The sequence below is a fragment of the Panthera uncia genome, chromosome D1 (genome assembly GCF_023721935.1).
Source record: "Panthera uncia isolate 11264 chromosome D1, Puncia_PCG_1.0, whole genome shotgun sequence".
NCBI lineage: Eukaryota > Metazoa > Chordata > Mammalia > Carnivora > Felidae > Panthera > Panthera uncia.
Window position 1 is genome coordinate 63315921 of NC_064808.1, and position 25132 is coordinate 63341052.

The 25132-nt window shown below is 41.1% G+C and overlaps 1 protein-coding gene across 1 annotated transcript in view; it reads right to left on the bottom strand.

Moving 5' to 3' along the window:
* The window catches only part of RAB30 (RAB30, member RAS oncogene family), a 76632-nt gene extending 52473 nt beyond the window's left edge, over positions 1–24159 (bottom strand). The window contains exon 1 of the mRNA XM_049653032.1: positions 23837–24159. The gene's annotated coding sequence lies outside the window, so the exon portion shown is untranslated. The remainder of the gene's footprint in view (positions 1–23836) is intronic.
* Between the last annotated feature and the right edge of the window lie 973 nt (positions 24160–25132).

Sequence of the window (25132 nt, forward strand, 5' to 3'; positions counted from 1 at the left end):
ACAAATATTCATGTGTTTCTCTATTTTAAGGGATTTCTCAAACGCCCACAAATGAGAAGACAATCTTGCATTACATCTCTTCCCCCTGCAAAATCCCTCAAGATTCTTACCAAGAGAGCCTAAATCTGTCTTTTCACAACCTAATGAAATCCTTCTTTATTTAATTTGGATCTTCCTCCAAGTGACGTGCAGCAATTATTAATGCTGTGTATTGACTTATACATACCAACCCAGGGGCCCAGGTTCAAAGGATATAGCTTCCTGAGCTGAAATCTAAGAACCTTGCCATATAGAGAAACTCCGCTTACAATGAATGGATGGCAAACAAAGCCCACAATATTCCTTATGTAAAAAACAATAATCTAGGTAGAGAGGGTTTTTTTTTTTTAAAGAATAACCTCTACAAATCTGTTAAAATGTCTTTGACTTCAAACAAAACAAAACAAAACAAACAAAAAACCTCCAATCAAGCAAACCCATGTATTACCATTGTCAGGTGAGAAAAACATTCAAGTTACACAAGAAGGAAAAGAAAACATCACAAGGTATACCGTACATCTAATGAATAGGTTGTTCCCATCCGTCAGAACTAAAAACTTAATGCAGCGAAGATACTAGTTTTAGGCATCATTTGGTTCAAAGTGAAACCTATGCCAAATTTTTCTTACAGAATCCCTCAATTCTCTAGCATGAACCCCAGGATGCCTCAGACTATAGTTTGAAACTACAATTTTAAATCTAAATGGTTGTGCAAAAAGAAGAGGGTAACACATGCAGACAGAATCTTCTAGTTGCCTCTGCAAACATCATCAGATTCAGGGAAACCAACCAGGCTCTCACATCTTCAAGGGAAATTTGACGTCCAAACAGAATTCTACTGTGCACATTCTCAAAACTCTTCTGTGACACCGTAAAGACAGCTGCAGAGCAATAGGCTTTCCTGGTCCACATCTGCATATTAGCATATACATCTGGTGGAAGGATGAGACATCAGCAGACCTGGCATGGGTCTGCTTAGCCAGTGAGTTCCCATTTAGTTGTCACAGTCAAGTGGGAATAAAGGGCTCTGAGCGGCTTAAGCACTCGAGCTTGGACTTGAATCCTGCTTCTACTGCTTAATGACTGGGTAACTTTGGGCAAATTTTACTTAATCTCTTCAAGCTGTTTCCTCAAGTTTCCTCAGCTGTAAAATGGGGATGGTAATCTTATCTATTACACTGAGTTATTGTCAGAATTAATGAGGTAATATGTATTACTATTTATGTCAATAAACTTTGAATAATGTTGGCTCTGATTCTTTTTTTTTTTTTTAATTTTTTTTTTTTCAACGTTTTTTATTTATTTTTGGGACAGAGAGAGACAGAGCATGAACGGGGGAGGGACAGAGAGAGAGGGAGACACAGAACCGGAAACAGGCTCCAGGCTCCGAGCCATCAGCCCAGAGCCTGACGCGGGGCTCGAACTCACAGACCGCGAGATCGTGACCTGGCTGAAGTCGGACGCTTAACCGACTGCGCCACCCAGGCGCCCCTGTTGGCTCTGATTCTTATTCTTTATCATTATTTGGGTGGTTATACTAAATATCTGTTAAGAGCCTTTACAGCTCTAAGATTCTATGAATTAATTAGCTGTGTGACCCACAGTAAGAAATCTGGCATCTCTGGGCCTCATGCTCTTTATCTGTTAAATCAAAGGGTATATATAGCCCAGTGATCTCTAAAATCCCCTCCAGCTCAAAAATATTAAATGGTTCTATGATTGATCTTCTATGTTTTCATATGTGTGTCAGTGCCCTTGCCTAGATAAATTGGTACAAAGCAACTGCCAGATAAGCAGTCTTTATCTTTTTTCACGTTAATTCCTTTAATCTCATAACCCACCCATGCATATATAGCATGTGCATAGTATCAGTACCCACAGAAAAAAAATAAGCAAGTATGGAGGAAGCCAAGCTTCCGTCCCCTTCCTTTAGGCCGGTTAGTGGCTTCCAAAACACAAGTGTGGGAGGTGCAATGAATGAATGCATTCATTTATACGCCCACTGAAGCACCCCACATACTGAGGGAGGAGTGCTTTCCTGTGCTCCAAAGACACCCACTCTTTGTCTCCACATGCTACCTTCCACACTGCCATCTTACCTGCCCACACCAACAACTGGCCTGATGGAGTGCTGGGATCTTGCCATGCTAATTTTACCACAGCAGTGCCTAGAATGTGGTAGGTACCTAACTTACTTAATTAAATTCCAGGGCACCTGGGTGGCTCAGTCAGTCAAGTGTCTGACTTTGGCTCAGGTCATGATCTCACGGCTCATGAGTTCAAGCCCCATGTAGGGCTCTGTGCTGACAGCTCAGAGCCTGGATCCTGCTTCATATTCTGTGTCTCCCTCTCTCTCTCTGCCCCTCCACTGCTTGTTCTCTGTCTCTCAAAAATAAAGAAACATTAAAAATATAATAATTAAATTCCTACTTCCTTCAGGACCAAAACTATACATTTGAAAAGTAACTAGGCAGTTTGAGGTGTGGGCCTGAACCTCTAAGGATCCTTTATTAAGGGTCAGCAATCCAACAGTGTCAGGAACTAGTTGTGTTCCTGGTGTGCAGGCGAAGCGGGGGTAGTGGTGTACAGAGGGGGATTATTTTACCCTCTGGCTCTTAGTTTCCTCTTTGATTAAAAAAAAGGGGGAGGTAGGACTGGGAACACTGGCTTGCTCAGTGGTTAGAGCATGCAACTCTTAATCTCCAGGTCATGAGTTTGAGCTCCATGTTAGGTGTAGAGACTACTTTAAAAAATAATAATAATAATTTTTTTTAATTTTTTTTTTAACGTTTATTTATTTTTGAGACAGAGAGAGACAGAGCATGAACAGGGGAGGAGCAGAGAGAGAGGGAGACACAGAATCTGAAACAGGCTCCAGGCTCTGAGCTGTCAGCACAGAGGCCGACGTGGGGCTCGAATTCACGGACCGTGAGATCATGACCTGAGCCGAAGTCGGACACTTAACCGACCAAGCCACCCAGGCGCCCCAATAATAATAATTTTTAAAGGGGTGGGGAATGGGTTAGATCAGGAGTTGGTAAATTATGGCTCATGGGCCAAATCCAGCCTATGCCCTTCATCCCCAGTTTAGGATGATCTTTACATTTTTAAATGGTTGTAAAAGCAAACAAAGAACAATATACATCAGAGATGGTATGTGGCCCCCTAAACCAAATACATTCACTTTTTGGCCCTTTACAGAAAAAGTTTGCTGACCCTGGATGAGATTATCTCTAAGGTCCCTTCAAATCCAGAAATTTTTGCATTCTAACTCTACTGGATTTCCTTGAACAGTCAGATTCTGGCTCTACATACCAAGTATTCCCAAGACTGAAACAATACCTGAGGCACAGCAGGACCTTAATTGTTGTTTGTTTAATTGAATAAATGGATCTGTTGCAGTAACCCTAAGAACCGAATCCTACACCAGGAGGGTAAGTTGGGTCAATGTGGATCAAATGACCACCTAATAAATGCCCCCAGGATTGACTGGCCACAACAAGGAGAACACGTAGTTCCATTGGCCCTTTGGATAACACCTGTGATGGCCCGGAGCTCGGATAACCCGGATCACAACTCACCTTGTTCCACCAAGTAAAAAATACATTTAGCTATCCCCTGAACAAACCACTTCAAACAAACAAGTTATAAAGCTGTCAAGATGTAGCTATCAGAAACACAGATCATCTGATCAGATAATCTTAATAGTGGTGGACCTACGAGAATAAATCCCACCCACAGTAAGGCATATAGGGTAATTTAGCTTTCAACATTCTGTTCTTCTTTCCCTTTTGTTGTTCATATATAATAGCAAAACAAGGAATTCAAACATTTATGTCAGGGCAGGAAGCCAAGTAAAGTCTAGAATATATGATCCTATTAACACTAATGGAAGTTGGAGCAAGGTGAAAGAGAAAATAAAGCTCCCTGCTTCCACTCTCAGTGCACATACTTTTCCAAAATAAACAGCCAACAATTATTCTTTTAATGTTCCTTCTCTGTACACCCATAAATCACTCCTAGGCATATACCTTGTGCTTTCAAAGGATGGGTTTCTGCTTTTGTGGAGTTTTTTTTTTAAACCTTCCCTTTGCTCTTTGGAGCTCTCTCTTCTCTCAGCTGACCAGAGAAGTCTGAAGTTCCCCCAACCCATGACCAAGGATGAGGTGGATTCCACTTCTCACCCCCACCCCCACCCCCAGGCACTATGCTCTAGACATACTGGCCTGGAAAGTTCAAAAAAAAAAAAAAAAAATCCTGTATATCTCAGTGCTCATTTCCAGGCTGTTCATAAACCAGAGGAGCGAAGAATAGTTTAAATTTGGATTCTTTTCCGGACTCATTAAGTAAGCTTTTCCTAATAGCCAGAACAGTCGGAAAGACACTGACCCTCTGCTGACCTCTGCATGAACCTCAAAACAAACAAACCAAAAAACTCTTTACTTCCGAGAGCCTTGTTGTTTTCATGTTTTTCAACCAATAAAAATGGCCTTAACCTTAGCTGGCATCCTTGCTTGAGAGACAAGGATCCAGCACTCAGGTTATATTGTCAGAGCTTTGGGACCCTCTCAGGAAAAGTCCTGCAATGGCTGTTCTCTGAGCCCAGGACCAAACAGCCTCATCTACATTTTCTCCAAATCCCATCACTGTGAACCCTGCTCTGGGGACCCAGTCCCGCCCTGAGCCTGCATCAAGCCCTTCTTGGATGTTCTCACTCTTCTCCCTCTGGATGTGATCCAGAGCATCCACTAGGGAGAGAAAAATCATCACACAGTTAAAAACAATCCCTGGAAGGAGGCTTGGTAACTAATGCACAAAAAAAGCTGACTGCCTCCACCATAGGGTAAATCTGGTATTTACTCACTTTATCTCTAAAAAAGCTTTTGCAGACTATTCATTAATGTTTGCATAAAGAAAAGAGACCCACATGTGCCTTTTGATTGGGATGTTTCTTTTTTTAGAGTTTATTTATTTATGGGGGGGGGGGAGGGGCAGAGAGAGACAAAGAGAATCCCAAGCAGGCTCCTTGCTCTCAGGGTGTCACCCAGTGTGGGGCTCAAACTCACCAACTGTGAGATCATGACCTGAGCCAAAATCAAGAGTCAGACGCTTAATTGCCTGAGCCACCCAGGCACCCCTTGATTGTGAAATTTAATAGGAAGTTTGCATTGACTCAAATAGGCATTGGAGAACATGCTGGCCTACTTAGTTATAATTAGGTATGTATGCAAAAATTGCATATTAGTACTCAAAATAGCCATTGCTTACTCTTTCAACAGTGCACAGTTATCTTAATAAACACAGTACATCCATTCTCGTTCCTCAAAGCAGAATTGACCATTCCCTCTACTTTGGGGGCCTAATGTACCTTGTAAGGACCTTAATAATGGAACCTGTGATCCTTTAGTTAGTCTTTTGTTTGTATGACTGTCTTCCTACACCCCACTGTTTCTATTCCCCCAGGCTATAAGTCTCTTGAGGATAAAGACTTCCTATTCCTTCTTGAGCCCTCAATGCTCAATAGACTACCTAGCACACAGCAGGTGCTTCATAACGCGAGGGTGGAAAAGGGGGTGAGGCAGTAAGCATTAAGAAGGCAGAAACTTAATCTTTTATTCCTTGTTGCCTGGCCTATAAATATTTTTGAAATTAATGGATGGACTGAAGAAACAAAAGAACAGCAGTACTAAGGCATGAAAGTACAGAGCTTGGCTGTAATGAATGTCATCTTTCATCAATTCTAAAACATCTTTTCTTATATTTTGACAGGACATTAGGATGCATTTTATAATGAATGGCATCTTTGCATGGTGTCATAGTTTATTTGGAACCTTATTTTCTCTTTCTTTCTCAGTGGTGAATAGGATAGCTGTTCACGTTAGAAACAATAGTGTCTCAGGCACCTGGCTGGCTCAGCCAGAAAAGCATGTGATTCTTGATCACAGGGTTGTGAGTTTGAGCCCTACACTGGGTGAACAGATTACTTAAAAATAAAATCTTAAAAAGAAAAAGAAATGATGGTGTCACTGATTCAGTGAAATACAATCTTTTGATGTGACTGAGGTAAGAAGGGCTGGAAAGATGACTATAAAATTGTACTGAATTTTCCACAAGAGTAGAAACAAAAAGAGAGGCTGGGCCTTTTTAGTAAATAGAGTGGCTTTGGGTCTCACAATGACTCCCCCTCGAGGAGAAGTGGCCCAAGTGGGGCTCCCACTATGCTAAGTGACCTTACCTTTCTGGGGCACTGATTGGTTCAGGGATGGTCACATGATCCAAACTGAGCCAATCATTACTCTGAAATTTTTTACTTAGAGCCAGTAAGAATGTAGGTCACTTCTCTGCTTTGACAACAGTGAGATTCAAAGTTTAGGAGCATTTGGTGACCATGCTCCCTACCATGTAGGAAGAAAATCAAAGGCAACAGGCAGAATTTTGACATTGAGTACCTGTTTGGCTCAAACTAGCTACATGCTCACCAAACCTATTTCTTTTTCTTCCATATTTCTCAGCCTCCTTTACCATTAGGTGGAGTCATGTACTCATGTACTGAGTAATAATTGATAGAATGAGGACAGAAGTAATATAAGCCACTTCCAGACCTGGCCCATGAAAACCTCTCACATGAGATCCTTGAATCTACCTCTCCATCTGCAGGTTAAAAGGAGAGAATTCTAACACAGAGGAGAAGGGAACCAAAAAATGGAAGAAGTGTGTCCCTGAAACACAGAAACTGGCTTAACCAGGAGAAACTATGTTGAACTGCTGTCTGAACAAGAAAAACACTTCGTTTGTGTTAAGCACCAAAATTTGGGGGGTTTTAGGGCAGTTACCTACTCTAAAACCTCTCAGCTCCAGCTGTACCCCTCCTTCCAATGGTTATATGAAATACCTCAGCATTCTTCTCATCAAGTGCCTCTTCGCCCAAGCTAGTTTGAGTTGGGTTTCTTTCATTTACAACCCAAAGAGTTCTGAGAAATGTAGCCAAGAAGAATGAATTACAATAATTTGAAATGGCATAAAGATAGTGCTAAGCAACAATCCCCAAGTGTCTGAGGAACACACCTAGAAGATTTCTCAGAACAGAGAAATAATCCCAACACACTTAATGACAACACACAGAAGACTCTTCAGTTTCCCAGGGCTTTCTGGCTCTAAAATCATAAACCACTTACAGTGAGATACTCTCTCCCCATTCTCATTTCATTACCAGAAGCATATGCAAAGTTGTAATAGTGTTGCCTTAGGGTCCACCTACTATCAAATATCCTCAGGAGTTCCCAACCATCCAGAGCCCTAGCAAGCAAGATAAACCTCATTTATCATACACAGCCAGCTTTGCTGTCCCTGGATTTCTTGCGAAATGGATCCACATACAGCTCTAAGAATCCAAGTAATTACTCTGGGGTGACTAGCTCTGGGTATGAGTGTATAACCCTGACCAGAGTTTTCAAAGAAAATATTAAGAATCACCAAAGGTTCTGGGAGTATTATAAGACTATAAATGAAAAAGATTACAAAAATAAACATGAGAATGATACCATGCATGCCTACTTGAGCAATGAAAAGATTTGCCAGGAACTGGGGCCAGAGATGACAGAGCATGCATCCTGCTCAGTTTCCAGAAATGTCTCTCATTGAGCCAAATTTGTTTTATAACAACAAGCACTGACATCTGTTATACATTCTACGGGCTTGTTATACAGCACTTCAATACTATACATTGAGTTATTTGCCTCTCACAATGGTATGAAGTTAGGATTGTCATCAGTCCTTCATTTAGAGCTAAGAACACATGCTCAGACAGGTCAAGTCTCACAGCCCCAGGATTTGTGACTTGGGCCAAGACTTGAACTCCAGTCCTCTTACCCTACATCCTCTGTCCATTTCACTGTAGCCCAAACTGGAATACCAGGGCAGAGAAATGGCCCACTGGCGTCATTTCACCACTGCTATAATTCATTAGCTCATTTGGAGGTCAGTTTGCTACTTTGTGCAACCATATGTAGGAGCTTTTTGGGGGGTTAAAGGCCCAGGATAAATGCCTGGCCTGCTTCTAAAACAAACTGGGAAAACACTCCCTGACAAGACACAATAGCTTATGTGCACAGGAAGACTTGAGCGAGGAGGAAGGAGCCTGAAATAAGGGGTTAAAAGTGGAAACTTCTATGTGATCCCATCAAAACCTCAGAGATGGAGGCCTCTGAGAGCCAGGCAAAAAAGCTAAGCTCTATCAGGACCCCAAAGAGGGGATCTGGGGCAAGGGAAGTAAAGTTACCCTTTTTGGGGGAAGGAGAGGGGATCAAATACATTAAACTGAGCTGGTCTCAATCAGCATTCTCTTAGATGACTTTTTTTTTTTTTAAGTTTTTAAAATGTATTTATTTTGAGAGAGAGAGAGAGAGAGAGAGAGAGGCAGACAGAGAGGAACAGAGAGAATCCCAAGCAGGCTCCACATTGTCAGTGCAAAGCCAAAGGTGGGGTTCAGGCTCACAAACTGAGATCATGACCTGACCTGAAATCAAGAGTCTGATGCTTAGCCAACTGAGCCACCCAGGTGCCCCTCTCAGATGACTTTTATGAGCCACTTCTAAGAGACAAACTGCCAACATCAAACATTCATATACTATAAGGAAGGGCAAAAAAGGCATGGGGAGAATTAACATTTTAGTAAGAGTCATTTATCTGTGGGAGCCAGTGACCCACCAGTTCAGAAGGAAGACATAGAAAATTGGGGGAGCTGCCCTTTGGCATGTTGGAAAATTTCAAGAGCAAGCCACCCCTAAATATCGCTACTTTCTAGGCTCCAAGGATGAGAGGGAAGCCCTGTTGCCTGGTGTGGATTTTGTATCCAGAAACAGAAAATCAAGGAACCTGAAGAAGCATGGGGTAGTAGAAAGGGCAAAGGCCTTGATTTTAACAAACTTGGGCTTGAGTCCCGGCTCAGTCTCCTGTTAGCTGTTACCTTAAGCATGTTAAACCTCCTTGAGGCTTATAATGTCCATATCTGTGAAGGATAAGACTTGGGGAAAATAAAACAAAATTATAAATGTAAAGGACATAGTACAATGCTTGATATGTATTAGCTGCTCAATACATTTAGTTCTTTTAACTTTTCCCCCCTCAAACCTCTCTTCAATTCCTTAGCATTAGAATTCTAATACTGAGTCATTCTAATTCTTAGTAATTCACTGGTCCTTAATAGTATTGAAAGAATATATTGGCCATTTCACTTGCCTCTTTGAAACATAATCATCTGTGACTTTAGATGTGAACACCTTAAATAACTCTGGGTCCTTGGGCCTCTTACTAGTCTACTCCATGCTTCCTAAATTTCCTTAAAAAAAAAATTAACCCCTAGGTCTCTCTTCAACTTTATCATCTTTCTCCAATCTGAAAGAGAATTCAAACTATATCAATATTTGGCTGCACTCACTTGTCAAAATCAACTACACTTTCCACAAGACTTAAAATAAAAAGGAGTTCTAAGGTCAACGAAGCTTAACTGAATTTAATAAATATGCAGTGTTCTTATAACCAGAGGAACAACAGGAAGGATAAAGTTCTCATGGTCTTCCTCATTACCTTCCTAGCCTTTGGGATAATTTCCTCTTGACATCCACTCATCCAAGACAGGGACAGGTGTCCCTCCTCTATGCTCCAGTCTTCTTGTCTGCACCACTACGAATGCTATGGCCATACTGTACAATAATCATCCATTTCATCTCTTCACAATCTCCCTTCAGGCAAGAACTGTGTTATGCTAAATCTCAATAACCAGTCCAGTACCCACCTGCTCAATACCTGGTATATAATAGATACCAAATTAGTGTTGCATGGATGGGTAGATGGGTAGATGGATAGATGAAAAAATAAATAGGGTTTTTTTGATCTGGGAGAAACCTTAGAAATAATCTAGTCCAATACCAGGTCTTCATTTCACAGACACGGAAGCAGGGCCTCAGAGCTGTCAGGTAACTCCACCAAGGTAGTCTCAAAGCAGCAAGAAGATGACAAGTGGTGGAAGTCACATGCCATTTTTACCGTGAGTTCAAAGGCAGACATCACTTCACACTCATCCCCAAGAGAAGATAGCGTAGTTTTGTGGATACGGAGAGCATAGGCTCCACAGGCAAAGTCTTGCTTCGGCTACCTATTGGTCATGTGACTTTGGGCAAGTTACTTCATCTCTCTGAGTCACAATCCCGGCCTTTGTTAATTAGGGATATTAATAACTTCAGAGTTGTTGGGGGTGTTGCATCTGCCAACATACATAAAGTGCCTAGCATAGCACGGGCACTATGTGCTAAATATATGTTTACTGAATGAATCATGAATGAGTCCCTGTCCGGCATACCACAACTGCATGAACCTGGTTTAGACTTTGCATTTAAGTCTCTGCCCACATGGAAGGTGGCTGGGACACCCATAATTACAGAGTCACTTCGAGATTTGTTCCTTGCTAAAACTGGATCTTTAAGCAGCCTCAAGCCTCTATAACATTGCTCACTATTCCCTTTACCCAGGCTGCCCTTCCCACCTTCCTCATTGCCACATAAATCTGACCCATCTTCCATTGCCTAGTCAGAGCTACCCTGTCTAGAAAGCCTCTCTAATTCCTATGACTGCATCAGTCTTTCTTGTCTCACTAATTACTTTCTACCACATAGTAGGGGAGAGTATATCTGTTTGGGTTTTTAAAATTGTGATAAAATATACATAATATAAAATGTATAATCTTAACCATTTGTAAGTGTACAGTTCAGTGGTGTTAGGTATATTCACAGTGTTGTAAAACCAATATCCAGAACTTTTTCATTTTTTAAAACTGAAACTCTATACACATTAAACAACAACTCCCCAATTTTTCCCTCCCTCTAGCCCCTGGCAACCACTATTCTACTTTCTGTTTCTATAAGTGTTACTATTCTAGGTACCTCATATAAGTGTAATTGTATAATATTCATCCACTTGTGTTTGGTTTATTTCTCTTAGCATAATGTCCTTAAAATTCAGCCATGTTGTAGCATGTGTTAGAATTTCCTTCCTTTTTAAGGCTGAATAATATTCTACTATATGTACATCTACATTCGGCTTATCCATGCATCTGTTGATGGACACTTGGGTTGCTTCTACCCTTTGGCCATTGTGAATAATGCTGTTATGAACATGGACATATAGGGACATATCTGTTTTATCTCCTCTACTTGAATGTGAGCTTATTAATGACAAAGCCTGGGTCTCAATCTTCTCCAGGTGCCTAACATGTGATAGGCACTCAGTAAATATCCATTAAGTAAATAAGACAGGAATCTGCTCCAAAAATGAAGTGAAAAAGTAATCATCTTCCCCACAAATCTGCAAAATGGTAGTATCACACAGCATAAAAGCACGGGCTTTGCAGTAAGACAGTCCTGATTTCTGGTCCTGGATCTGATTTTATTAGTCTTATAATCTTAGGCATGTTACTTAAGCTCTCAGAGCTGCAGTTCCTCATGTGGTTTTTGCCACAACTAAAAGCTATAACTTACGTAAAGCAGTTAACATAGCACTTGACACATCATAAACTCAAAAAATGTTTAGCAATATTATTATAAAGTCCTATAATAAAAGTAACTTGGGGAGGCTCGAGCCTGGCTGGCTCAATCAATAGAGCATGCGACTCCTGATTCGGGGTCATGCATTCAAGCCCCCATGGAGATTACTCAAAACAACAACAACAACAACAACAACAACAACAACAACAGCAAAAACAATCTTCTTATTGCACATACAAACATGCCATTTAGCTTCCTAGCCATGGTAACCTTAAAGGCAAAGAACATAAAAAAATTCTCAGACCAAACCATTTACAGCAGGTAATAGTCAAAACAGAAAGACACTACCACAGCAGCAACAATGATTCTGGACTGATATCACTGAATGTGGAATCTTGAGCTATACAGTTGCAGCACATGAGCTGGAAATTTTGTCACTTCAAAGGGACAGACTTACATCTTATACTAAAGATCATCTCATTTAGAAAAGCAGCCTGTCCAAGTTCTCATGAATGTTTTTTTTTTTAAACATTTATTTATTTTTGAGACAGAGAGAGACAGAGCATGAGCAGGGGAGGGTCAGAGAGAGAGGGAGACACAGAATCTGAAACAGGCTCCAGGCTCTGAGCTGTCAGCACAGAGCCCGACACGGGGCTCGAACTCACGGACCGTGAGATCATGACCTGAGCTGAAGTCGGCCGCTTAACCGACTGAGCCACCCAGGTGCCCCAATCTCATGAATGTTTTAAAATCAGGATTACTTGAGGTTTTTTGGGTGCTTGGGCTAAATCTATTTTGAATTTAATCATAATTCATGTTTTGAAGCTTTTAGTAAAAGATGAAAGAAATAAATAGATCTTGATCTTTAGTACTGTTTCAGACAGAAGTATTTATTTCAATCTGTCTCAAAGGAAATTGAGCTCCCTACCCCACTCCCGGTTCCTCTAGGACATGAATTCCTTTTGAGGTTGCTATCCGAATTTTCCAGACCAGAAACATTCCTTCCAACGTTAGCTCTTAGAAAGGCAAGTTTTTGAGTCTTAGAAGGAAAAGCTTATTCAAGCTTCTTTTTGTCTGCCAAAACAATTAACATTTGCCATGGCTAATTCAAATGGCTCTCCCAGACAAAATCAGAAACTTGACCATGTAGTTGGGGGAAGAGGGAAGAGAAAAAAAAAAGAGAAGGTAAGAGGAAGTTGCCCAAATGCTAATACTGGCCCCAAAATGGCCCCAAGTGATCATAACCCCTAACCTTCTTAAGATAATCATGACTCCTTGTAAATTTAACACTATACTGAGATAATTTATTAAATGGATAACTAAATATGATTTTATGTCTCTCCCAATTTTGTTTTTTTTAAGTTTACTTTTATTTATTTTTTTTAGTGGGGGGGGGGGGTGGAGAGGGAACAAGTGGGAGAGGGGCAGAGAGAGAGGAAGACGGAATCCCAAGCAGGCTCCATGCTATGGATACAGAACCCAATGCAGGACTCAAACTCACAAACCATGACATCATGACCTGATCTGAAATCAAGAGTTGGGTGCTTAACCGACTGAGCCAGCCAGGTGCCCCCCAAATAAAGCTATTTTAAAAGTCAACTTTATAATAAAATAGTAAATGTTAAGAAATCTCACAATGCACACATGCATGCACATACACATACCACTCATTTTTACAGCCCTGTACCAGTAACCACTTCGTTATTTAAGATCCTTCCAGGGTTTCTTTGTGCAAGTTCAAATGTATTTTCTTATCCCTGCTTCTTTCACAAAATATGCACTCTTCTGCACATTCCTTCTTTCACATAATATATCCTTTGAGATTTTTCTATATTAGTACTTACAGAATACCCTAATTCTTGTTTGTGGTTTAATAGTTTCCCTTGTGTGAACATACTCATTTATTTAACCTGTTTCCCACTGACCCACACTTAGGGTTGTTTCCAATCATTTGCTATAAGCAACAATGAGGCAATGCTTGTTCATTCTTTTTTTTTAAATTTTTTAAATGTTTATTTATTTTTGAGAGAGAGAGAGATAGAGTATGAGTGGGCGAGGTGTAGAGCGAGAGGGAAACACAGAATCCAAAGCAGGCTCCAAGCTCCAAGCTGTCAGCACAGAGCCTGATGCGAGGCTCGAACTCACGAGCTGTGAGATCATGACCTGAGCCAAAGTCAGATGCCCAACTGACTGAGCCACCCAGGCATCCCTCCTTGTTCATTCTTTTTAACTTGATTTCATCAGGTGATGTTTTGTTCCTGGACTGCCAGTGAGGCAACAGAGTTGTCAAAACTGGGTGTGCGTCTGGCCTCTTCTGCTAACTGGCTGTGACTCTCAGAAAGTTACTTGTATTTTCTGACTCTTAATTTCCTCACTTGTAAATGGGCAGAAGGTTGGTAATGGATTACAACACACTGGGAGAAAAAAAGAATTGAGGAGTCCAGGTTAAAAAAAGAAAAAAAAAAAAGGAGGAGGAGGAGGAGGAAGAGGAAGAGTTGAAAGCTGATCTATCAAAAAAACACATGGTTCATAAATATAGAAGTAAATCATCCTTTAATAGACACCGTTTGACTTAGGCCATGATTATCAGTAGATATTAAGATCATTGGATAGAAGTTGTTGAGGAACAGGATATTCAAACAATCTCAAAGTATCACCCCACAATTTTGCTTATTACAAAGAGAAACAGGTACCTTTACAATGAAGAGATCAAGGCAATATCACTTCATCCACATGATCAAATCTCACATCACCAGTGATGTTACAAACTGATACTATGTGTCACCTAATGTGATGCAAAGAAAAGGATGCAACATTGTCTATGTGGAATTCCTACTACAAGCATTTAACTGGAGTTTGTTACAGAAAAAACAATCAGACTAATCCAATTTATGGTCTACCAGGCAATAGACTTGAAATCTTCAAAATTTCAATGTCATAAAAGACAAAAAAAGGCTGAGATACTACACTACATTAAAGGAAACTAAACAGAATTACTTTGTGTTAAAGGGCAGAGGGGGGCGAGAGAGAGACAAAGAGAGAGAGAGGGAGAAAGGAACAGAGACTGATTATAGAAACATTAGAACTGTGGAAATCTGAAAAATATTGTTTCAATGTAATGATATTGTGGTAAATGGGAGAATTCCCCGTGTCTTAAGAGATACATGCTCCAGAGCTTAGAGATAAAGTGTTGTAACATCTGCAACTCACTCTTAAATGATTTTTTTGGGAAAAGAAGTGTACATGCGCACACATTTCAACTAACTCCGAAGATCTAAGGAAACCTCCTCCCCATGTGCCTGAAGGTAAAAGGAACCATATCAAAGTAAATGCCACCAGCCAGTCCTACCTTCATGAAGCTTATACTTTTGATCAGAAGGCAAGGCAAAAACAGGAAGCAGCTGGAGATGCTTTTGGTTTTGGTTCCAGAAAATCTACCTAGGGCCTACATCTGCAAATTATTTTTAAGCTAGGTAACTTTTTAAACAAAACAAAACAAAACAAGTTACTTAACCTCACTAAGAATTGTTTCCTCATTTATATGGGAAAAAATGGAAGTAAAATCTACCACCTAACTTTGAGATTATATATTTTTTTATTTTTATTTTTTAATGTTGATTCATTTTTGAGAGACAGTGCATGGCCAGGGGAGGGGCAAAGAGAGAAGGAGACACAGAATCCGAAGCAGGCTCCAGGCTCTGAGCTGTCAGCACAGAGCCCGATGCGGGGCTTAAACCCACGGATCGTGAGATCATGACCTGAGCTGAAGTCAGACACTTAACCAACTGAGCCACCCAGGCAACCCCTAAGTTTGAGATTATAAAACAGCATACAAAATACACCTTTGTAAAGCATCTTTCATTGAACACTCTCATTAAACGATATTAGTCTCGGGGCACCTGGGTGGCTCAGTCAGTTAAGTGTCCAACTCTTGATCACAGCTCAGGTCATGATCTCACTGTGTGTGAGATTGAGCCCTGCATCTGGCTCTGCACTGACCGTGTGGACCCTGCTTGGGATTCTCTCCCTCCCTCTCTCAATGCCCTTCCCTTGCTCATGCCCTCTTCTCAAAATAAATAAATAAATAAATAAATAAACAAACAAACAAACTCTCAAACTCTCAAAATAAATAAACTTTATACACACACACACACACACACACACACATACATATATACATAAAAGGAAGGCTCCTGATGTTTCCACCTTGTTTCCTTCTCAGAAAACCCAGCACAGAATCTCCCATTTAGCTTATGCTCACAAATATTGGCCAAAGAGGTAACAATAAGACATTACAGGACAGAATGCCTTAAAAAAGTCCTTTGGAATACAAATGGCATTGGAATTAAATGAAAGAATAATATGAGCTGCCCCAGTGAGAGACAGCAGCCCCTTAACAACAGCACATATTTATGTACATATAAATTTGCCAAAGTCTTTTTAGACACATTATCTCATTTTGACCTCAAAATAACCCCCAATTAATAGAAGAAGAAACTGAGACTTGAAGAGATAAATTTCCACATAGCACAGAGCTCAAATCTGTGTGCTCCACCCAGCCACATAAGAATGGAAATAATTCATAGCTTGTGAACCTTGCAATCTTTTCCCCAGGGTCTCTGCTGGAACAGAGTGAGTCACTCACTGATGGCCACTCCTAAATTCATACCTTTTCTCCAAAAAAAATGCCAAAAATCTGGCCTGGGATTGCTCCTATTGATCTTCAGAAAGATGAACGGTGGGGCCTTTCAACTACCTGATTCAGCTGTTTTAAAAGTGGAGCTTAAATTCCCCTTTCTAGTGTGGTTGTGTGACTGCAATAGAGAGGAAGTGAGCCATAGAGGTTATTTTCATCTCAAGGTGATGCTGTCTACATTTTAGTGAAATTAACCATAACTCAAAAATTTTCTGAAAAATTTTCTGGGGAAAACTCTTGGCTGTTTTATTGTTTCAGTTCACTTTTTAAACATCACACTGTGTTGTAGGCAGAGATAATGTATTTTATTTCTTTCTTCCAGAGATTTTCACATTTACATACTCACCTGTATTATCACAGCCATTACAAAAGCAGCAGGAGCTCCGTGATTCCATTTTTGCCCACTTTCTGTCCACCCATCACAACTTCCTTCCCTTTAATAAGAGTTTACCCCAAGTGACTATTGGACTTGGCAAAGGTAAGTAGAAATGGCACTGTCACAGACTGTTGGTAAAAATTTAAACTGGGGAGCAATTAACGGGGAACTGTTTATGCCCTCTGACCAAGCATGTCCACCCCCAGAAATGTACACAACAGAAATAATCCCACAAGTTGATCACAAAAGGATGCATACTCAAATGCGCACTGCAGTGGTATCCCACAGCCTTTAAGACAGGTAAGTTAGAACAACGTGCAAATGTGTGGGACAAATACTCAAAATATATTAAGAGGCAGCAAATAGAATTATATATATTATAATAGTATCATTAGTATATATGTGTGTGTGGGGGGGGGGAATGACAGAGGGATACACATCAAAATCTCAAAGTGAGGTGGAATCAAATCTATGTGAGGTGTAATTAAAGGGAATCTCCTGTATCCAGTTCATTATCTATTTCTGTAATAAATTTTAATTAATCTTATGTCTAGACTCAAAAAAAAAAATGTAGGATATATATTTAACTTGCCACTTGCCATCGTTTCCTCTTCGTTGGGAGCAGCTAGTGCTCCAGCTACCTCACTACCTCTAGTAATATCAAAGATAGTGTGCCAGCTCCAGAAGTTTGCATTCTTTTTTTTTTATGTTTTATTTATTTTTGAGAGAGAGAGAGAGAGAGAGAGAGAGAGAGAAAGAACGGGTGCGAGTGGGGGAGGGGTAACAGAAAGGGGACAGAGGATCCACAGTGGGCTCTGTGCTGACAGCATGAGCCCAATGTGGGGCTCAAACCCACGAACTGTGAGATCATGACCTGAGCTGAAGTCAGATACTCAACTGATGGAGTCACCCAGGCACCCCTAGAAGTTTGCATTCTTACAGAATGACAGGATTGTGTTTAGAAAGGACAGTTAAAAACCCCTTACAATATCCCCAATAATTGGTATCACAGCCCATACATAGGCTGATTAAATACTTGCAGTAACCAAGAAAATCACTGTCTTCTGAAGCAACCCTTGATGTCTTCTAGCTTTGGTGTGACATTCCTAATGATGACATTCAGGAACAGCAACTGATCTAGACACCAATATCCACAATATGTCAGGCTAAGCAGATGGAAGAATTATTGCATCCAAGAAAACTAACATTGTTACTGATTATCTAATATGCAGCTCCCATTCAAATTTCCTCAATTGCCCCCAAAATGTCCTTTATAGATTTTTTTTTTTTTTTAAAGTCCAGGATCCAATCAAGAGTTACATGTTGCATTTGGTTGTCATAGCTCTTCAGTCTCCTTTAATCTAGGTCAGTCCCCTATGTATTTTGTTTTATTTTGTTTTGTTTCTCTTTCACGACATTGACATTTTCAAAGATTGCAGGCCAGCTGTTTTGCAGTATGTCCCACAATCTGGATGTGCCTGATTATTTCCTCATGATTAGATTTAGGTTAAACATTTTTGGCAAGAATTCTGCGTCAGTGATATTGTGTACTTCTCACTGCATCAGGTTGTCCAGTTTTACTGTTATCTTTTTTTCTTTGTGTTATCATTGTGGTTATTAAGCAAGTATCAGCCAATAAATAAAATATTTAAACCAAGAAATAAATATAACGTTAAAAACAGTTACTATGACCAGCAGGTATACAAGGCATAGTGCCAGACATTTAAAAAAATATATTATCTCATTTAAACCTCACAACAATCTTGCAAAAAACCTGAGTTCCAGAGACGTTAAATAACTTGCCTAAAGACACACATATAGTGACAGAAAAATATGTGCATGCACACGTGAACTCTCTCTCTCTCACTCACTCACTCACACACACACACACACACACACACTTTAACATATGATCCTGGCGTCATGGTCTCTGCAAGGACCCTCCAGAGACAACTAAAGACCACTACCTTAGACACATCTTGCGGAGACCAATCTAGTTTTCAATGGTTGGATTCCTATGGAGAAGGAATTGAAAACAAATTATCTATGGTCTATATAAAATTCTTCCATACTTGGAAGTGTTCTTATTTGGAGATGAGCCACATTTCCATCATAGCCAAGAAAATAAGGCAATGGTTCCATAAACTATTATAACATTCTGGTGTTTTGTTCATCTTTTTTTTTTTTTTTTTTTACTCTTCTGCAACAAAGTGAGAAAAATAAAGACAATGTAGAGAATTTTTCATAAAGCTCAATATATTTTTAATTTTAAAAGTATGGTCTCCCTCAACTTTTGGTATTAAATGTCCTTTATTTTATGAGATAAAAGTGAAGAGGTCATTTTTTTAAAAATATATCTTTACTATAGAAAAATAACCATTGTCAATAGCTCAGCCAATTTTATCTTATTTTTTGTAATTCTGCTTGTTATAAAATTCAAAAGTTTGAGACCCACTAATTTAGGGAACACTATACAATTTTAAAATTATTTTTGAGAAACTAACTTGAATAAAGGAAGTTCAGCCCAAAAAGAAACCAGATCTGAAATATTTCTGAATTTCCCTAAAAGTCATCTACAAAATATCTCAAAGGCTGCAGGTCTCAGGAACACATTTTAAAGGATTTGTTAAAAGCATTTCACATTTGCCACTTGGCATTACTAAATGTCCTCTTCCAATGCATTGATACTTCCTGCTTTTGAATGGACCCTCAGTGACTTAAGTTAATTTACTCAGTCAACAAACTTTCAGAGTTTGTTTGTGCAAGATAATCTGTGCAAGATACTCTATTTGGAGCCCTTTCTTGTTTCATGTCTCAGGTCAAAGGTCTCCTGCCCCTCTCACCAATAAGAAAGAATGAAAGCCTTCCTTGGGGCTGTGCTCTCCTACGGTGGCCTACATAACTCTCTTTATGTGACTATGTTTGTTTCTCTCACCAAGTGAATTCTGCCAAAGCAAACACTATCTCATTCAATACTGTATTCTTAGCATGGTGCATATACAGCTAGGGGGAATCAGCATAAATTAATAGAATAAATATATTTTACAGATGAGGAAACTAAAGTTCAGAAATAGAATATAACATGTCCAACATCATACAGCTAATAAATAAGCAGCACCTGATCTTAGAAAGCTTCACAGAGCTGTCTTCAAGTCCACTATGCCACATCCTACACTTGGACAGGCTGAAGAAGAGAAAGATCTTGATGTCTGTCTGGAGCTTCAGAGTCAACCTGCCCAAAAGTCCCTCCTTGAACAAACAAACAAAAATCTGGACTCTGTCGAGTGTTCTTTTTTTCTAAAAATGGCATTCCCAGTTGCTCAAGGAAAAACTCTCTTGACTCCCCTCTATCCTCACATCTACTCAATCAACAATCTTATCAGTTATCACCTTCAAGTTGAGCATCTCTCCAATCTCTTTCCTTCTCTCCAAGCCATCTGCCACCACCCTAGACCCAAGCCACCATCATCCTTCATGCAGACTACAAGAATGACTTGCTACTTGTCATCCACACATTCACTTTGGCCAGTCCTTTCCTCCAATCTCTTCTTCACATAACAGCTAAGGTGATGTTTTCCATATCATTCTACATATATAATTCATCTAGCGAACCCTTTATCTAGCTAGCCCTTTATTAGGTTCCTATTACTGTTAGAATAAAGACCAAAATTCACATAAGGCTCAGAAAACTCTCTACACTCTGCCCACCTCTCCAGCCTGCTCTGGTCTCGCTCCCCTTTGCTCTGCTTCCATATACTGACTGACATCCTTTCAAACCCTCATATTCACTGCTCTTTCTTTTGTACTTTGAACATGCAGTTTCCCTTGTCAGAAGCCTTCTTTGTGTCCCTGTAAGCACCTCTCATTGACAACCTAAGTTACTTTCACTCACTCTTCAAGTTTCCTGAAGTGTTGTCTCCTATAGGAATCCTTCTCTGATTCCCCTAGACAGGGTGAAAGCACCAGTGAGGCACTCCTATTCGACCTTATAGCACATCTCCTTTTTGTCAGTAACATTCATCACACTGTGATTACTTGTCCAATGATTATCTCCCTGGTAGAATAGAAACGCCATGAGGGCAGGGGAAACCTCTCTTCCCACTGATATATCCTCAGTCCTGAAGACACAGTAGTTGCTCAATTAATATTTGCTGTCAGAATGATGAACTGGGACCAGATGGTAGCAGGCTATGATGATATGAGGCTAAGTAAGCCAAGGGGCAAGGATCGTTATCTATTTGCAAATATGTAAACAGGGGCAGAAAGAAATGCATAGTTATTCAAGGTCACAGAGATAGTGATGGCGCTAAATCTAACCCATCAGTCAGCTCATTTGTCCCTTTAAAACACTACAAAGCATCAGTAGGAGGGGGAGGATCTTAAAATAAGAAAATTAGTACTGAGGGGAGCCTAGGAAGCTCAGTTGGTTGAGCGTCTGACTTTGGCTCAGGTGATCTCGTAGTTTGTGAGTTCAAGCCCCAAGTTGGGCTCTGTGCCAACAGCTCAGAGCCTGGAAGCTGCTTCAGATTCTGTGATTCCCTCTCTCTGTCCCTCTCCTGCTCATGTTCTCTCTCTTTCAAAGAATAAACATTAAAAAAAATTTTTTTAAGAAAATGAGTAATGAGAAGGTGGTGAGAGACATGTCTAGAAGACCTTCTGAATCTGCCTGTCACACTGGTTGCCCCCATACTACCAACAGTCAGACTCAATGCCTAGAAAAGCACTAATGTTAAACAAACACACATAACCACTACCACTCCCTTCTCCTTAAGGGGCGATATAAAATAACAAATGTTTTCATCCAAAAGAAGACACCACAGGAGGGAACACTGTTGCCACTCCAACTGTCTTTAAAAAAAAAAAAGGGGGGGGGCAGTTTGGCCACCTGGATTGCTCCTCAGCAGTCAACAGAGAAGATGGCCTTCCCACCACTTACTGGAGCAGGAATCAGAAGAAAAAAAAAAAAAAAGTATTAAATGACGCAGAAGCCATTTGAAGTCTTCTTATCCTTGGGAATTAAGAGAACATTTCATGTAAAGCAATTTTTTTTAAGTTTTTATTTATTTAAGTAATCTCTACACCCAATGTGGGGCTCAAACCATGACCCCAAGGTAAAGAGTCTCTTGCTCTTCCAACTGAGCCAGCCAGGTGCCCCTCAGGTAAAGCATTTAAAAACCTTGCTAACACACTGGCAGTTCTTAATACAGGTGCCAAGGGAAAGAACAGTGACATGCGCTCAGTGACAACATGCACTGTCCACAAGCTGCTGAGGCCAAATTATGTCTGTCACAGAAGCCACAAAGGCCACAAGGTCAGGCTCATTGCTGCTCATCTTGCTTGGCACCCACTGAAAGAAAGAGAAAAGTCCAAGAGGACTCTGTGGAATAAATACTCACCAAGTCTACATCCACCATTGAGTTTCTGAGTGAGGTAAAGAAGGGGTGAGGAGGGTATTCAGAGATTGGAAAAAGGCTTAGACATGATATATTGGTAATAAGAGGAAAATTTTGACATGGAGAGGAAAAATGGGAATTGTAAATGGAGAAACAGGGAAAGAAACTGAAAGAATTTCAAGAGACAGAGGGGTGGGGCAAGGAAGTTACAGGCGAAAAGGGGAGGCTGGCCAGGAGAATACACAGTAAGCACCAGAGAAACGTAGAGAGAGGCAAAGCCAGGCAGTCTTTTCCCAAATCCCAAAGCTGCTAATTGCATCCCAATAAATCACTCTACTACAAAGCCTATATAATAGACTGTCCTTTGCATTCAGTAACAAGCAGCATTTAACGAAGCATCACCCAGCTGCAACTTTGGAGACCTAAGGTCTGAATCAAAAATGAACAAAATTTGTTCAGCAGCAGAAGACAACCAGTAATGACTTTCACAATGCCTGACCTGGCTAAAAAAAGGTTTGGCAGTTTGGAGTAAGCATAAAATGCTCTGGCATTTCTCCTTCTTTTGACATTCCAGGAGGGGGTGTGGTTGACCCCAAGTCCATTCATTTCCAAGGTTGTAGATCTCTCAGCTAAGACGGGCCCCATCTGTTCTGGAGTCAGCCAGCTGTTTATCTCCAAGTAACATTTACTGCACTAATCATCCTAATAACTCTTACAAGAAAAAAGCCAAAATCATACAAGCCAGAATGCTTACTGTCCTATTAAGTGCGTCAGTTGGCTTAAAAACAAAACCCAAAAAACAAAAAAACACTACTATGCTCCTGAGTTTCCCTAGCCAGGATCACTCTTCCTTTCAGAAGGTATCTTGTGAGTACCTTTCAGTAATGGTAAATGAAGGTTAGCAGTGCTTCTAACTTTCCCTTTCCCCAATGCGTTAAAATGAACCAGGGTTTCCCTAATGATCCCTTCTCCAAACCATTAGTTGTGACTGGTGACTGTGCCACACGAAAAGGCAGCTCATTATGGTACCATTGTCAGTGGCAAGGAGCCTACTGCAACATAATTTAAAACACTCACACGAGCACAAATCTGTCGGCTCCACTTCCAAACAATCCTGCAGTAGGGAGAAGAAAAACACTTAACAAAAATGCTGCTTCCAGCAGCCTAAGAGAAGCTTCCTCAGACACGTGAAATGTTTCTGACTGGCAGGGAGTGCACCATTAAAGGACACTGTCACCTCAAATCATCAGAAAAGGCGAGACAAACGACATAGGCACACACACATAAAATAGAGCCCCACAAAACTTAACCTACTCAGGAGAAGCACGCTCATCTTAAAAATAAATAGTGTGTGCTTGCTCGAGCGACATAGAAATGTTCTAAAGTAGTGCAACCACAGTAAATCACTGTCTCCATTTCTCCCCACGCATCACCCCTTCCCACTCAAAACCTCAGCACTCGGGGCCGTCTGTGACAGGACTGCAGTCCACCACCTCTGCCTTCTTCTGATTTTCCAAGAGCACTTCCCAACATCCTCCCCAGCCCAGCCCCCTCTTCCACCCTCAAAAAGGTTGAGGGGAGTTGCGACTAGGGAATTGGCAGGAATCGGTCCTCCGGCGGGGGAAGGTTGCTAGAGTTGTTCTTTGCAGTGACCCAAATTGCAGAGCTTTTCGCTTAGCAGCACTTGCGAGCACCTCTCCAGCCCTCCCGCCCCCATCTTCCCAAAAGAAAGCCTTGAGAATTAAGCGGGAGGAATAACTTGGTAGAACCATTTGAATAAATCACTTCAACTCACCTGGTTTGGGATATTTCTCCCCACCCCAGGCATAAACAAAAATGATGTGCGAATGAGTCACGCAGGCAAGGGAACGTGTTGCGATGTCCTAAGTCCAAGGGCTGGAGTGAGTCCCTGCCCTGGTGCTGCTGCTACTCTTAGCTCAGCTGGAGCAAGCGGCAATCGCAAGCCCAGCAGCAGCAGGGGGGTGGATAGACCGTAGCACAATGAATGCAGTGGGGTTTTTGCAATGACATCATCCCTCTGTCCAAAAGGCCCCAATAGCCATGCTCAGGAGCGGTGCATTCTGGGAATCGTAGTCTTCTAAAGGCCTGGCAGGACACCGAGGCTATCACGGGAACTACAATGCCCAAAATGCGCCAAGGTCGGACGTGCCCGGAGTGGGCGAAAGGAGCGAAGGGGACTCGGCCGCCATGTTAGGAGTGCTGGGACGATTCTGCGGATCCCGGCTAAGGTTTTAGGGAGCTTGCGAGCCGAGTGGTGGTGCAGTGGGGACGGTGAGGTGGAGGATAAACCGGTTGGAGAGCCTAAGGCCCGAACCTGGGGACCTGGGGTGGAGGCGGCATCTGGGGACAGATTGTAGGGCGGGTCCGGCTGGAGGCAGAATCAAGAGGCCGACTGGGCCTCGGCCTTACGGTCCAGCAGGTTGTATATAGGCCCCCTACACCTCCTGCTCCTTTTTCTTATTAAGAGATTGAGGGAGTGGGTTTACTTCTGAGCTCGGAGCATCATTTCGGCCCGCTAACAGGACACTCGGAGCGGTTAGTGTCTTTGTTGGGCTGCGGGGACGCCGGACGGTTACCCGTTTCACTTCGGAGGAGCCCGCTTCTACCCACGGAGTTGGGTTATTTCTCCCAATTTTATTTTTATCTTTTTGTCATTGATACTCCAACCTTAGTTAACCCTCCGCAAAGTTTCGGACCCTTTTTGCTTTTTCATAAAGGAATGATTTGCAGAAGGGTCCAAAGAAATCGATGTCGAAAAATCGATGTTGGCTCTGGTAGCTAAAGCTGGAAAGGGACGGTGCTTTGGCGCCGCAATTAAGAAAAGACTAAGAGAGGTCTAAAGGAGTAACACCCGGTTTAAAATGCCCAGGATATTTTTGACAGGCCCATTGACGGCTGGCTATCGGTTTCGGAGTAACGTGGGTTCTTGAATAAACTAGAGTGTATGCTAAAATACTGAGAAGACAGGGTGTTCATTAGCATTAATCACCAACTTATTTTAAAAATACATTTAGTGTTTCACCTTTGGTATTCCGTATATACTATTACTTTAAGAACTAATTTTTTAAAA